This window comes from Ahaetulla prasina, chromosome 4 (genome assembly GCF_028640845.1).
Source record: "Ahaetulla prasina isolate Xishuangbanna chromosome 4, ASM2864084v1, whole genome shotgun sequence".
In the NCBI taxonomy this organism is placed as follows: domain Eukaryota; kingdom Metazoa; phylum Chordata; class Lepidosauria; order Squamata; family Colubridae; genus Ahaetulla; species Ahaetulla prasina.
In genome coordinates this window covers 29,049,356-29,066,632 of record NC_080542.1, presented here as the reverse complement: position 1 = coordinate 29,066,632, position 17,277 = coordinate 29,049,356, and the positions used below count along the sequence as shown (strand labels likewise).

Below are 17,277 nucleotides of genomic sequence, written 5' to 3'. Positions count from 1 at the left end.
ATTACCCGAGGTTGCTCTTCCTGGTTATTCCAGGAAGTTCTTTCATGGCTGTATTAGCCCTGTGTTCCCATAAGCAACAACCATAGGCTGGACAGGTGGACGTTTCCTGCCCTGTTACCTACAGGCATTCTTGTCCAACTTCTTAGTGGACCAGTAGCTACCAGAGTGTGATAATTTGGCTTAGGACTGGCACGTGCTCTAGCCCTGGCCTTGTCCACGGCTCCAACTCCCTGGTTCTTGGGGGAGGGTGTGCTATTAGTTTCTGGGACAAATAGGTCTGCCATGCTTTGTTTAGTGGTCTAATACTACCGACTCAGGGGGCCGGTTACAGTAGCCATTTCTGGTCCCTCCTGCAGCAACTAGTGTTTGCAGGCCAGAACAGGATCGGATCCAATGACACACTGCCCATGGTCAACTGCAAAGTCATTCTTGCAGGTCAACCACGAAATCGGCTGGGAATTCGGCCTGTCTGGGCTTCTGGTCCATTTGGGTCATTGAGCTCGGGCATTCTGCCCAGTGCTGCTGGTGGGTCATGTGCTGGGGTACTTCCCTTCCAGATACTCCTAGTCATCAAGGTCTTGAGATGTCCACTCCCACTGGCAGGTGTTGAGGTTTCCTGGATAGCCTTCACCAGAGAAATCCCACTTAGGACTTTCCCTGCACATAACCTATGGGGTTTAGGGCCTTCTTGGGTCCCCACATCATTCTACATATAGGAGGGGACTATGACAACTATGGTCTTCCTGTAAGTCTTCTATTCCCAGTGACCGCTCCTCTTTGATGTCTCAGAGTCAGTCTGTTCAAACATCCTTCTATGGCCCTTATTCAGCACGCCTGGTTATTGGTGTGGAGTTGGTCTCCTCCTAGACATCAACTCAGCCAGCGGGTTCCTGCAACTAATGTTTCCTCAGTAGGGACAGCCCTGCCAAAATACGACCCTCCTGATCGGGTTTCCACTGGTTCTGTCCTTATCTCCATTGGCTGTGTCAGAGGCTACAAAGTTTCCTCAGATTGAGCAACCTACCAAAACTTCACACCATCTGATCTGGTTTCCAGTGGCTTTTCCTCTTGTCTCCAGGGTTGGTTCCTGGGACTAAAGGGCGCACGACACCTCATCTGTCCTACAGGCTGCTGTGCCACCTGGCACAGTCTGCAACATTGTCTGGTGGAGCCTCCTCCTCCTTTTGGGAGCTGGGGTTCTTCCTTCTTGTTTCAGGTACCCTCCAGGAGCAGCATCATGGCCCAGTTCCTGTGGGAGGTTGCTGTTGAGCAGGCAGGACTTTTCAGGAGTCCTTTCATAAGGTTCGTGACATAATGCTTTACTGCCCTACTACCAACCATATGGCCTCGGCATGGCGTGTGACGCACAGTATTCTGTCGGTGATGTTGGTAGAGCCGTTTCGCCTCTCATTCAACTGCAAGAGTGGTGGGCAGGTAAGTGCTTGGGCGGCCTCGCATGGAGTGAGGACTATGGACCAGAGTACTGCCCTCCTGTATGACTGACCTGCTTTGGTAAGTCCAATTCCTGGATGATCTTTCCCGGCACCATGGAGAAGGCGCATTGGTCTTACCTGATAAGCTCCTTTTCAGTGTGCAGGGAAGATCATCCAGCCCAGGGGTGAAATCTAAAAATTTTCCCTATTGGTTCTGTGGGCGTGGCTTAATTGGTGGAAGTGGCTTGGTGGTCAGATGACTGGGTGGGCATGGCCAATAACAATAAATAATAAAAATAATAAACAAAGTATACGAAACAATAAGAGGTACCAAAAACCAACTTTCACACTTTACACACACACAACACAACACAACTGACTCACACACAATGTAAAAGCAGCTGCACTTCACCCAAAATGGCCCCTGCAACAAGCAGGAACCTCACACAGCCACTAAAAGCTCAAAAACCAACTTTCACACTTTACACACACACAACACAACTGACTCACACCCAATGTAAAAACAGCTGCACTTCACTCAAAATGGCCCCTGCAACAAGCAGGAACCTCACACATCCACTAAAAGCTCAAAAACCAACTTTCACACTTTACACACACACAACACCACTGACTCACACCCAATGTAAAAACAGCTGCACTTCACCCAAAATGGCCCCTGCAACAGCAGGAACCTCACACAGCCACAAAAAAACTCAAAAACCAACTTTCACACTTTACACACACACAAAACACAACACAACGGATTCACACATACACACACACAAAATGCCACATACAGCTTTGTGAGATTTTGTGTGTTTGTATAGTTAGAGTGAAACACTACAGAAACACACCAAATCTCAGAAAGCTGCACAAATATTTTATTTTATTAATTTATTTTATTTATATTTTTTAGATGAGGGGTCTCCAACCATAGTAACTTTAAGGTTTGTGGACTTCAACTCCCAGAGTTCTTCAGCCAGGAAAACTGGCTGAGGAACTCTGGGAGTTTAAGTCCACAAGCCTTAAAGTTACTAAGGTTGGAGACCCCTGTTTTAGATAAAAGCAGCTAAATTTAAAACTTCCTTAACTTTAAATTGCAGTCTGAAAAACAACAACTCCTTAATAAAATCCCAGTTAACTATTTTTTAAAGCTCCCCCCATTTACTTACTAATTGGAGGCAGGCAGATTGAGTTGCTCACCGAGGAAATGGATTGCAGGCAGGCAGATTCAGTTGCTAGCTGATGCAACTGATTGCATTGATTGAAAGCAAGGCTTTAGCGAGCCCGAAAGGAGCAGCAATAAGGCAAGTGGGGATGGGGCAATTGAATGGGCATGAATGGGGGCTGTTGTAAGAGATTGTTAAAAATGATTTTAAAAGCCTGTGATGATCAGGCAATTCATCTGGGATCGCCAGAGGAGCCTTTTAAAACCTTTTTTTTACAACTTCTTCGGCTGAAGAGGTTGTAAAAAAAAGGTTTTAAAAGGCTCCTCTGGCAATCCCAGATGAATTGCCTGATCATCACAGGCTTTTAAAATCATTTTTTAATGATTTAAAAAAAAGACTTTAAAGGTTCTGACAAGCCCAGCTGAGCCACGCGATCATCAAAGGCTTTTTTTTTTTTTACTTTTAAAGGCATATTTTCGGCTGAAGAAAAGATTCTTTTAAAAGTAAAAAAAAAAACCTCTGAAGATAGTGCAGCTCAGCAGGGGCAGGGGGTGGGCCAAGGGATTTTTGCTACTGGTTCTCTGAACCACCCGCCGCCATCACTACCAGATGGGATGAGCCGGTCCTAACCAGGAGCATTTCACCCTGGGGGCACGCACACGCTTTGGGCACTCGGCACCAAAAGGTTAACCATCACTATTACAGCACTTCCTAGAGCCCAAAACAAAACATAATTGTAGGGGAAAAAACTAAATTAATATTACATTAAATTATATAAAATATTTTTAATGACAATGTATTGATATCATGTCCAGAAATAACTACTCTGAGAAATCAGGTAAGATACATGTTTTGGTCAAGTCAAGGATGCTTGCCTGATAATAAAGAGATTGACTTCTGGGGGGTGGCTTTGTCCAAATCTTTTCTGGGACTGGATCTCTCTGAGTGGACAGGAAAGGTTGAAAGTTGTGGTGACCCACCAAGACCCAAATGATCCCTGAATATCAGGAGGAAGGAAAAATAGAAATAAGAGATCATGTTTATCTGTTCACTAAACACTTACAATCCAGACAACCTTTCAAAAAACTGAGACCAAAGTATGAAGCAAATAGTTTTGTGTTGATGTGCTGGAAACTCAGATTTCAACTGATTTTACTGAAACCAGTAGTATATTACAGGGGCAATGAATGCACTGGAACTGAAAGTCCAGTTTAGGAACACAGTGTAATGGAGAAAATGTATTAATGTGATTGCTAAGACTCAACAGCAATTTGATGGTAGTTGATCAGTCAATCAATACAATACAATACAATACAATACAATAATCAAAGAAATTTATAATTGCTGGTATAAATTAGTATTGGTTAATTCTTGTGTCCATATTTCAAAAGAGTCCTGCTTGATACCGGCTCTGCTACTGAATTATTTAGATTAGAATAACTTTATTTAGAATAACAATATTACTTAAATTGAACATAATGAAGAAATGTTTAGAGCCATGCAGTTGACTACAATTAGAAGAGTTTTAATTTAATTTTACTTATTTTCATTTTAACATAGTATTCTGAGGATACAAGGGGATTTGATCTCAGCAAAGAAAGGGTCTTCATTTAAAAAGTGAGAGTTTTTTTAAATCATCTTTGGAAATGTATAGAGACTAAGACATAGATAGACAGACCGTCTGACAGATAGATATTTTTGTGCAATCCTGAATCAATAATCATAAGATATATGGCTATATAAATTGATAAAAAAAGCAATGAGTTATACTTTAAAAATAATTTATAAATAAATTCTAATTCTGACTGCTATAGAGAAAATAATTTTACAGGATATGCAACAAATTATTAGACAAATATTAAGGTGTATTCTGCAATACAGGCAGAAAAAAACAAAAATTGTTCTGCATTGCAAATTGCTAAATAATAGAAAATAATTGAAAAACATTTATAACCCTTTCTTCTTCAGTTGCCTATTGTTCAGCTCTGGTCTCAACACAATAATATAGCATTTGGGGAAAAAGATGCAGATTAGCAGCCCAGCACTTGAAGCTAACATTGAGAAAATCTCCACAGCCACAGTGAATTTCTCCTTGGTGCTCAGGTAGGTTGGAACAAAGGATATCCAAACACTGCAGAAGACCAACATGCTGAAAGTGATGAATTTGGCTTCATTGAAACTATCAGGTAATTTCCTAGCAAAGAAAGCAACTATGAAACTAACTGTGGCCAGGAAGCCCATATAACACCTTGCAGAATAAAACATAATCATAGAACCTTCCTTACATTGTAAGACAATTTTTCCAGGCTCTGAGTGCAGGTCAGCATCTGGAAAAGGAGGAGAGATGGACAACCATAGAATGCAAATCCCAACCTGAATTAAGAAGCCTATTAAAACAAAAGCATAGCCCAATCTTTTCCCCACCCACTGGCTCATCCTGCTTCCTGGCTTGGTGGCCATGAAAGCCAGGACCACAGTCACAGTCTTGGCCAGAATACAGGAAATAGCCACAGAGAAGATGATGCTGAAACCAGTTTGTCGGAGAAGACATGCCACCTTATTGGGCTGACCAATGAATAGCAATGTACAAAGGAAGCAGAGCAGGAGGGTGAAAAGGAGAATATAGGTGATATCCCGGTTGCTGGCCTTGACGATCGGAGTGTTGTGATGCATCAAAAATGTCCTTAGTACCAGAACTGTGATTGTGGAACAGAAAAAAGAAAAACAGGCTAAGATGATCCCCATGGTTCTTTATATGACAAGAAACTTATATCTTTGGGAATGCAGGAATCCTGTTTTTTGTTGGGATAATTTTCATCTGTACAGCTGTAGCAGTCATTCCAATCTGATATGGAAAAGATATGGTCTGAGTCTCGAATGTATGCTTAAAACCTAGGAAGAGCATAATTTCTTATATACTGTACTGTAACTAAGTATTACATTGCAAAGAAAAACTTTGTATGAACTGTCTTTCAGTCATATCTAAAATTCAGACAACAAAATTAAACTCCCTTATGCAATGGATTTGAAACAAATACTTGTTTTGTTTAAATATTTAGGAGAGAGAGAAATATATGCATCCTTAACACTGCAGGGTCCATTTCAAATTACTGAATGCAACTGTCAGTTTTAGTTCTGCCTTAGGCATAAACGTTAGCTGGGTGACCGTTAGCTAGTCACTATCTCTGAGCCCCAATTACCCTCACACGAGTATTATTATGGAGAAAATGAGAAGAGGAAGGAATATTATGTATATTTGCCACTTTGAATTATTTATAAAGTAATAAGAGTGGGATAAAAAAAAATCTAATAAATAAATAAAATTTTAAAATGAGACTTTGCCAGATGCAAAAACTGGATTCAAGAGAATGCATGCATATTTGCAATCACAGTACTAGCATCTATTGGTTAAAGTAACACACGAGACATCTCAAAATATATTTATTTTTCCACCTTGACTATATAATGTTTGGTTTTACCTTTTAGATGTTAGATTAAAAAAAAGAAAACCCAAGGAAAACACACAATTTTTTATAAATAGTTTCTCTATTATTCCTGACTAATAAATAAAAATATTTATTTATTAGCTGAGACCCAGCTGATCAGAAGGAAATGGGAATTTTGCAGCAACCTTCCCTGGAAGGTGGGAATGGAGATTTTACAGTATCCTTCCCCTGCCACGCCCATCAAGTCATGTCCACCAAGCCATGCCATGCCATACCATGCCCACTAAGCCACACCTACAGAATTGGTAGTAAAAAAATTTGAAACCCACCATTGATTAAAATATGGCTTTATTTTGAATATATAAGAACTCCTAGGAAGGACCTATCTTTACTCTCTTCTCTCCCAAACTAGCTAAGCTTTGCTGCCTCTTGCTTCTCTGGAATGCATTGCTTTTCTTCTGGGAATCCAGATTACATTCCACCACAGAAGACTGCAACAAATGTGTGGGTAGCTATTAAAACCTCATCTGCATACTGAAAAATTTGCTCATGAAGAAACAACAGAATAAACTATGAGATAACTACATAGTTCAAACTCAGGAAATTAAAAAAAATGTATAATTTTTGTATATCATCATTTTTAGTTAATTTATATATATACCCTTTCATCCGAAATATTGGAGCCAAATAAATAGAAATTACAAATTAAAAGTGCTGGGACCTCAGATATTCTTATGATGTGACTTTGGCAATTGGAAATTCAAGGAATCTATTCCTAAGGATGAAAAGAGAAAGTGTGAATTCTACTAATATTAAAAATAAAAACAATAAAGCTGAGAGTGTGTTAATAACCAAGGACAACCCAGAAGAATCTGAGCTAGTCACTGTTTGTATATTACTAGCATTAAAATACAAATTGTTGGCATCTGTATCCATAAAATCTACAGAAAATATAAAGAAGCAATAAAATGTAACAGTGAAAATAAAGATATATATTGCCAATATCACGATCATCATTTTAACAGTTGTAATATTTTGCCTGTGAAAGTTGCATAGTCAAAAATGCTGAACAAAAAAAATTAGTATTGGAAAAAATTATTGGCAAAACTTTGAATCACAAGAAGAATTTGCCATTCACTACTAGATGAAATAAAACCAGACTACTCACTGGAAGCATTAACAGCAAAATAATTATAAAATATTTCAATATATAATGTGAAGGTACGAAACATATTAAGGTATGAAGAAGACCCTGATGCATGGAAAAAATGAAGGCAATCAAAAACATGTAGAGAGGAAGATGTGATTATATACTACCATGATTGACACAATTGTCAGCTTTCAAAAATTCAATAGAATTAGTTATCAGCAGACAATCCTTGAAAAATATAATGTTCATTTAGTCATGAAGAATTGGAATTCGCTAAGTGAATTTCCACCATCAAAACTGATACCAACCAGAACATAGAAAAACTCAAAGAAGCAGTGCAAGATTGGAAGACGTGGAGAGACCTGCCAAGAATTGGGACATGACATCATCAAGGAATTTTCATACCCTATATTTTAGTAGCCCTTCAGAAGCCAGACACAATTCCTAGATACACAAGAGTGTAAAGAGGAAGACTTACTACTGCAAATCCCAACAGCAAGACAGCAAGAAATAGTTATTGGGGAGAAAGAAATGTTACAGATCCCATCGTTAAGGAGGGCCATCTAGTGGGACCAAGAAAAAGGAGTCTTCTCTATGGTGGTCCATCATCCTTATGGAAATAAGATTGATCCCATCTAGATACTTTTCATAAGGCCCTGAAAACAGAGTTTTGGCAGGGGGCTTGGGGACCCCATGGGGATACAAGCCAATAAAGTGGTTTGTTTGATTGTTGTCACTAGAAAGGTGGGGGTTTATTGTGGTTTGTATTTGGGGTTTTATTTCTGAAAGCTGCCTGGAATCACTGTGACTTGGATGACCATATAAATTTCCTAAACTTTTTAATGTCTGTAGATTAAAACTTGACTAGGTAAAGTTAATTTCCAAGTTGAACAATCCAAAGTCAATCTGAAGATTAATTATGCCAAATCAAGGGAGAGATGAGATCACGATTAGTCCATAAACCAGAGTCGTAAATAACTATATTCTAAATGTCATGATACACAAGCCAGATGCTGGAATTACTTCTAGTAAGAGAGCAATATTTCTGTGTGACTTAAGTTCCTATCTTCTGAACATGCACAATTATGATTAAAACCTTGCAGGTAAGTTTGGCATCTTATTGCTTGCTCATAAGTTACAAGTCTGATAAAGTACAGAGATTCCAAGAAGAATTGCTGGGGAGAGTGAGGAGGAGCAAGTGAGTGTCTGTAGCAGCCTTCATTGCAACTGAATCAGACTCCATTATGGTAGCTGAACATTATTAGTCAATCCTTACCTTCTTTCTCAGAAATCTTCCCTTCTGGACATTTGATGCAAGAGTAGCAGCAAAATGGCTTCCCCTCTATCATCTGCTTCCAAGAACCTGGACAACATCTTGGTGTACACAGAGAAACTGGAACTGACTAATTCATAAAGCCAAAGCAAGAGAAGAAAGACATGAATAATTATGCAGCAGGGCATTTATTTATTTTTTTGAATTTTATTTTTTAAAACGGACAAATATAAAAGCATCTTCAATCCAATTACAGTGTGTTGGTGGGCTGGTTACAAATCTTTTGTACAGTTTCATTATATACACCTCTTTAATTTATCTATTCTTGCTATACATCCATCTGGTATCTATTTAAATATCTTAATCACTTAATCCTTTAGTTAACCAATGGCTATAACATTTCATTCTCTCCTTTCATGTGGATTTCCCCAAGTTAATATTTTATCTAATTACATCATTCATTCCATCATCATATATCTATTTGAGTCAATATATTCATATTTTCTTTTATATTAACCTTTCTCAAATATTTTCTAACGTATTCTTCCTTCTAGCCATTGATAGAATAAATCCCATACCTTGTAATATTATTTATCTTCCTGCTCTCTAATTTCAAATGTCAATTTACTCATTTTTGCACATTCCATCATTTTCCTAATAATCATAATCATTTTCATCTTGCAAAGGTAATTTCTCATTTTTCCAATTTTTAGCAAACACAATCCTAGCTGCTGTTATAACATTCACAATCAAATATCTGCAGCAGGGCATTTATGAACCCTATGTTTTTGGTAACTTGATTACCATGAATCTATATTTCCCAGCATGTCACCATGCTTAGATGGGACAACAATTGCAAGGTTTTGTTTTTCAAATATTGAATTTCCTAATCAGTTTCATTAACGACCCTTTCAAAAGTGAAAAGAGGAAAACGTGTTTCTGCAAAATATAGTATATAAAGTGACAGCTCAGAAATAATTTTTGATGCTTTTGCAAAGTTTTGCGATTTTTTTTTAATTTGAGATTTGAAATTTTGTTTTGAGAAAAACTTTGAGATTTGAAATTTTGTAAAGATGATAAACCAAATTTAAAAAATGGCTTTTTTGTCATGACTAATACTGATTTTATTCTTTTAGTTAACAATCACTTTAATATTTCCTATTCTAGATAGTTTATTGAATTCCTATCCAACAAAGAAAATGCAGGGTTCAATTTTTCTCATTTTTATTGATAGGACTACCGGTTCTCATTTTTATTGATAGGACTAAGATTCACTGCTCACATGCAGGTTGCCTCCAACTGCAACCAACCTGATTAAACCATTTGTTCCATTTTATGGTATCTTCCTGAATGATGAATGATTCGTCTGCAGGGGAATGTGAGTCAATCCTTCCAATTTTTACCCTTGTCTGGTTTTCAGAAAAAAATAGATTAATGATATCAAATCCAGCAATCATCTTCCCTTCCTGATCAAACAATATTCTGTCTCCAACACTGTTGTTAAATGTAACATATCTCAAAAAGTGATGCAGCTGAATGAAAAAAAAAAGACAAATATTGTAGACAAAATTATATATTAATGCACTTATCCAAAGAAACTATTTCAGTGTTGAGTCTCTATCATCCAAATACATAAGAGGGGGGAAATACCTGGCTCAGTATTTCCCCTGCCCTTTGTTAATTACTTAATTCCTAATAACCACAATCACAAAATGACATAGTTAGATTTGGACTGGGATAATCTTAATAGGCTTCTACACATTCTAGAAAGGAAGCTGTAGAAATTAGATAAATTGGAATCCATCTCAAATCCACCTGGATTTGAAAATAAAGACATTGAATTGCTATGGCTAGAGATTTAGGACTCAAGACTTTAAAGTGCATGATACCTTCCAAAATGGCTGATTAGGAACCCATAGCCCACCATCCTTTGTTGATCTGTGTTTGAGTCCTGATGTAAACATGGCATGTAAAGCATGGGCTATGGCAAAGGCAGCATTGTAGATACTGTAGCTGTGGCCAGACATGGATATTTCAAAAAGTGGGGCAGAGAGTTTATTTAGTTTCTCCTGGCCAGTGCAAATGTTCTCCTCTTCTTCATTGATAAGTGTACCTAGAAATCGACAGTTGAAGACATGCTCCCAAAAGCCTTTGAAAAAACCATCTCCTTTCGTAGTGAAAGGATTTCGACTCTCAATAAATTGCTGAAATCCAGACACATCATTGGAATGAAATGCAAGGGCTAAAGCTCCATGGAAAATTCCTAAATCCCAATACCTTTGAAATCCAAAAGAAGCAATCTCCATTTGGGCTGTGAAGATCCATAGCTTTCCTAGAGGTTTCCGATGTTTACTGTCTACATCTTCATCTGATTGATAAGAGAGAAATCTAAAAAACCCAAAGGAATTAGATTCACCAAAAGCAATTATCACTGTAGCCTTACTAGCTGTCAATGTATCATAAGTCTTCCTCCCTTTATTAAGTAACTCAAAGATATTAGTAATAAAAGTTATGCCAGGGATTTTTTCTATGAATGCAATACAGATACCCTTCTGAGGAAACATAGGTATCACTGTTCGTAAAACTCCTTCTCCACCATCGGTCTCCATAACCACCATTCCAACCCATATCCATCTGAAGTGCAGAAGTAGAGACAAAATCCCTTCATATTGAAGATCTTCCTTTGGAACCATTTGGTAGAAGGGAAGGCCAGAAGATTTGTCCTTCATCACTGGAGTGGTACTATAGCTAAGCTAAAGAGATCATGAAAAGAAGAAAATAACTACAGCAGTTATTATCATGTGCCATATATAAGAGTATGTGTTAAATTCAATTATTAGTATTGTCCATCTGCATATAAAGGTAAAGGTTCCCCTCGCACATACGTGCTAGTCATTGCCGACTCTAGGGGGCGGTGCTCATCTCCGTTTCAAAGCGAAGAGCCAATGCTGTCCGAAGACATCTCCATGGTCATGTGGCCAGCATGACTCAACACTAAAGGCGCACGGAACATTTTTACCTTCCCACCAAAGGTGGTCCCTATTTTTTCTACTTGCATTTTTATGTGCTTTTGAAACTGCTAGGTTGGCAGAAGCTGGGATAAGTAACAGGAGCTCACCCCATTACATAGCAGCACTAGGGATTCGAACCGCCGAGCTGCTGACCTTTCGATCAACAAGCTCAACGTCCTAGCCCCTGAGCCACCATGTCCCTCCATCTGCATATAATAATATATAATTCTAAATTTTATTTTTTCATTCAGTCCATAGATTATAAGATGCATACAGTTATCAAATGTATATATAATACATCTAACATAATATTAAATAAAATTTAGAATTAAACAAAATCTGATTTAAAAATGAGATTAACAGAGATAATCAGAGAATTAAATTTCTATGGCCTTTAACTTTATGTTGTTTTCTGTATTTGTAGATCACTCACCTTTTACTTCCTATATTTTGGGATACCTCTTTATGTATAACATGAATTTCAGACCAATATTCTTCATCTATTGAATTTATAAATTATATAAATTATTACAATACATCTATTTTTAACTGTTGCATAATAGTACAGAATATTGGCATTTTTAAAAACCTTGTTGATATAATAATTTTGGGGGGGGGGAAAGGCACAATATTCTTTGGCTATCCCAAAGGTGTTTTTTTCAAGAGGCAACTGGACTTTCTGGTTTTTCTTTGAAGACTTTTTGCTTCTCATCCAAGAAGATTCTTCAGCTCTGACTGGATGGTGGGATTTATACTCCTTGCAAACAGCTGATCATTGGCATTCTATTAGTGAGTTGTTAAGGCCACTTGGAGGTTTATCTGTGTCATCAGGGTCAGCTGAGTGGTGCAAATAGGTGTGGAGCCTTCTTGAAGCTGTTGAAAGGACTATGTTTTAGACTGTAGAGAAAATATGTCATATTCCTGCCCCTCTGTTGAGAGAGGGCTGTTCAATTTTGACCTAGTTGCCTCTTTGACTCCTCTTTCAAACCAGTGGTCCTCTCTGTCCAAAATGTGAGTCGTTGTCTTTTAAATGGAGATGGACTGCTGAATCTAATCCTAATGAGTTTGTTCTCCTATGTTTCTGGCTGTTTTATTCTTGGGGTGGACAAGCTTTGCCTTAGTGTATTATCAGGTTTGAAGTGACAATGTTGCTTTATTTATTGTTCTCTTTATTGTCTATTATGGAGGAGCTCCTATAAAGTCTTTTTTGAGATTTGATGGTTCAATTGAGATAGCCACATGTTTTGAGGGCTTCCTTGATGCATTTTAGTACTTTTTCTTTCCAATCTTTGCTGGTAGACAGGCCTTCAATTTGGTGGTATAGGGTTCTGACTCCCATTTTGAGCTCCAGTGGGTGGTTGGAATCAAAATGTAAATATTGATTTGTGTAGGAGAATTTCTGAAAACTTCAATGTTAAGATTCAGACTTCCTTAATGTGTAGTGCACAGTCCAGGAGTGATAGATTATTTTCCTTTACATCTTCCCTGGTGAATTTGATGTATATATCTAACTTTGGGACAAACATGACCTGGATGACTGAGAATCTCAATAACTAATAATAATAATAATAATAATAATAATAATAATAATAATAATAATAATAATAATAATAATAATAACAACAACAACAACAACAACAACAACAACAACAACAACAACAACAGAGTTGGAAGGGACCTTGGTGTCAAGGTTCCAGAAATACCTCTTCTGCGTAAAAGAAAACTCGGAGGCATTTCTTTTCCAGAGTTCTTTACTAGCATGAGGAGACTGGCACACGATGAGTGCAATTCCAAAACTGAAGTTCCGGATTCTTTTCCCAGTTATACAAACCCCAAGAGTCCCACCCCCCTGACCCCTCTGATGGTCACATGGTCCCACGTTCTTCCAGTTCATTCGAATATCTTCTTGCCACTCTTCCTGCAGATGTGAACACCATCCGACCTTGACCGCTTGAAGAATGTTACCATACCCCTCAACCCCCCTCCTCCCCTCAGGGGAAAAAATGTGGCAGCGTCTGGAACCCTAAAGTCTAATATGGTTTCCAGGCCTGACACTTGGAGATTTTCTAGTCCAAACCCCTGCCCAGGCAGGAAACCCTACACCATTTCAGACAAATGGTTATCCAACATTTTCTTAAAAATTTCCAGTGTTGGAGCATTTACAACTTCTGCAGGCAAGTTGTTCCACTGATTAATTGTTCTAACTGTCAGGAAATTTCTCCTTAGTTCTAAGTTGCATCTCTCCTTGATTAGTTTCCACCCATTGCTTCTTGTTCTATCCTCAGGTGCTTGTTCTACCCTCAGGTGCTATTCTTTGGCTAGTTTTGAACTTCAGCTGAACTCATTTCAATTTTTTTAATTTAGTCAAAATTTTTGACTTTTTTTGTTAATGATTGTCATTACTCCATTTCTTCTATGATTTTTTTTTTGTTCACAGAAGATCTGTTTGATCCAATTTCACCCATCTGAGTTCACTAATCTCCAGAATGTAGTCATTCTTGATATTTCTGTCCAACAATATCCAGCTTCCCTTGATTCATGGTTCTGACATGCAAAATTTTGTATCTATCTGTTATCTATCTGCTATCTATCTATCTATCTATCTATCTATCTATCTATCTATCTATCTATCTATCTATCTATCATCTATACCATCCATCCATCCATCCATCCATCCATCTATCTATCTATCTATCTATCTATCTATCTATCTATCTATCTATCTATCTAATATGAACATTTTTTCATACAAAAGACAAATAATTTCTGAATCAATCCTTCATGACTATATTTTAAACTGCAGAAATCCTTCCCTTTACCTTGAGTATCATTTAAATTGTTTCAGAAATATTTAAAGTGCAAAGATGTATACAGAAAAATGTGAAAGAAATTGCTAGCATTCATTGTCACAACTTACCTGGGGAATCTTGTAGATATCCAGCAGATTTGCCATATCAAGAGTAGTAACAGAATCTAAACCACCAATCACTGCAAGTAGCTTATTCTTTATGTTACAGTTGTAATTTGGGGAAAATCTTTCTAGTGTATATGTAAGGAGCATAGTGGAATAAAACGTCCATTTTGCATCGTAGTAATTGTCATAAATATGGAATCCCAAGGTTATATTGTGTAATATCTGAGGATTTTCATTTATTTCTTTTTCTGCAAAGGCCAAAGCCAGGATGTGCTGGTAATTCATTGAAAATATTCTAGAATGAATATTGCAAAGTGTATCAGATAATGATTCTCAGATAATTTATCTAGTATATTAGGTATCAGGTAATTTAGAATTCTAAAATTTAAAATTTAATTTAAGGAATTAGATTCATTCCTATTTAATATATGCATGACACCTGTATATTCCTCATATTGTAAAATATTATATGCTTACATTTTTATTTTTTATTATATGTAATAATTATTATCTCCAAAATGACTGTTTAAAATAAATATTGATGGAGGAAGTAAAATAAAATAGAATGAACCTCTGTTTATTGCAAAACTGAAGAGAATTGAATATTTGGATGTTGAATACTTTGTTCTTGTGAACTGAATGGTACTGCATTTTAAACCTGAAGGAAAAATTGTGTCCTGCTACACAGATAAATAAGTAAGAAATCTGTCTCAAGGAATAAGGATTAAGAATGAAAATAAACTGAATAGGTCAAGTAAATGCCAAAGGCAAAGGGAAAAAAATCATAATAAAAAATGTTATGTTCCAAAAATTAGGAGGAGAAATTATTACTATGATCTACCCTTGCCAATCTCCTCTGTGGTGAAAAATATTGTTTAAGCATACAATATCAGAGGCATTGGAGCAAATAGTGGTGAACATATATTTCCTCCATATATTTTTTTAAAAAACTAATTTTTTTTTCTGCACAGAGGAAAATGTAGCAATCAAATTTATGTGCAAATCTAAAAACCACAGCTCCCTGCATAGCCAAAGTTCCTTTAGTTATACTAATACAGTAGTGGCCAAAATTGTGGAAATGTGTGGAAAATACACTTTTCCACTTTTGGGGAAAGTGTATTTTCTAAAACTAACTATTAGCACCACTTTTTTTTGAGTAATACCATAAAATTATATATCAATGGAAATATAATTTAATCAAAAATGTAATGCAATAACTTTTATGAAGGATTCGCTATTAGAATAGCAATTACAGCATAAAGAAGAAAAGTGAAACAAGTAGAAAAAATTAGATATACAAAAATTATCACCATAGAAAAAACAAGATATACAAAAATTATCACTGTCATTAGCATGAATTACAGCCTTACAACATCTTCCCATGGAATAAACCAAGTCTTTTAATTCTGCAGCTGTTATAATGTGAATGATTGCTTTTATTAACTGGGTTTTATTGCTGGGCTGCTTCTGACTAACAAGTTTCTTTAGTCGGCTCCATAGATTTACAGATTTTAAGTTCTGGGCTATTCCCAGGCCATTCCAGCAGTGGAAGATGATTATCTTGAAACTCCAAAATGAAAGTGGTGTTATTAGCCATCAAACCTCAGAAATACACTTTTCCCAAAAGGTTTCCACAATTTTGGCCACTAATGTATATCTTCCTACAATGCACTTTGACAGCCCATTAAGGATAAAGAAGATAACAAAGAAAAATGAATTCCTTACGTAAGTTCTTCAGGCATGGCTGGTGGAGGTTCCTTTATGAAATCTTTGGCATAGGAGAGAAAGAGTCCATGAGATGTGATGCCACCAATGATGAGGTCTCCAGAATGATGATAGCTATAAAGTGGGTGTTTTGGATACCATACATTACATTTCACTGTATGAGCTTCATATGCTGGGTATGGAAGCAGAGTTAACAGGCATACTGTTCCTACCAACATCCTCAATTCAAGTGTTAAAATCTCTCTGCAGATTCTTCTCTCTATCAGCAAAGAGGTCATTAAAATGTCCATTAATTTAGCAGTATACGAGTAGAATGAATTATGCTTATTATTATTTGCATATTAAATGAATAGAGTTTTCTGGACTGTCTAAATCTCCAAATATTGGGTACAGGAAATCATATTTATGAATTTATATGTCATATTTTTAGACCACTTATCTCCCTCAAAGACAAACAAACACATACCCCTATCTCGAATGCCAGAGCTTATATTTATTCAATATTTCTTTGACTGTTTCTGAACATTGGTCTTTGCAATTTTACATCAGCTAATTTAATTATAGACATTACACTAATTAAGGGGATGGATATTGTTTCTTTTTAGAAGTGGAATTCCATGTGGAATATCTATATAGATATATCTTTATATTTCTATCTATTTTCTATATACTTTATAGAATAGAATAGAATAGAATAGAATAGAATAGAATAGAATAGAATAGAATAGAATAGAATAGAATAGAATTTTATTGGCCAAGTGTGATTGGACACACAAGGAATTTGTCTTGGTGCATATGCTCTCAGTGTACATAAAAGAAAAGATACGTTCATCAAGGTACAACATTTACAACACAATTGATGATCAATATATCAATATAAATCATAAGGATTGCCAGCAACAAGTTATAGTCATACAGTCATAAGTGGAAAGAGATTGGTGATGGGAACTATGAAACGATTAATAGTAGTGCAGATTCAGTAAATAGTCTGACAGTGTTGAGGGAATTATTTGTTTAGCAGAGTGATGGCCTTCGGGAAAAACTGTTCTTGTGTCTAGTTGTTCTGGTGTGCAGTGCTCTATAGCGTCGTTTTGAGGGTAGGAGTTGAAACAGTTTATGTCCAGGATGCGAGGGATCTGCAAATATTTTCACGGCC

The 17,277-nt window shown here is 36.7% G+C and overlaps 1 pseudogene; it reads right to left on the bottom strand.

Moving 5' to 3' along the window:
* Nucleotides 1-4,549: 4,549 nt before the first annotated feature.
* Nucleotides 4,550-16,339, bottom strand: LOC131198104 (extracellular calcium-sensing receptor-like; annotated as a pseudogene).
* Between the last annotated feature and the right edge of the window lie 938 nt (nucleotides 16,340-17,277).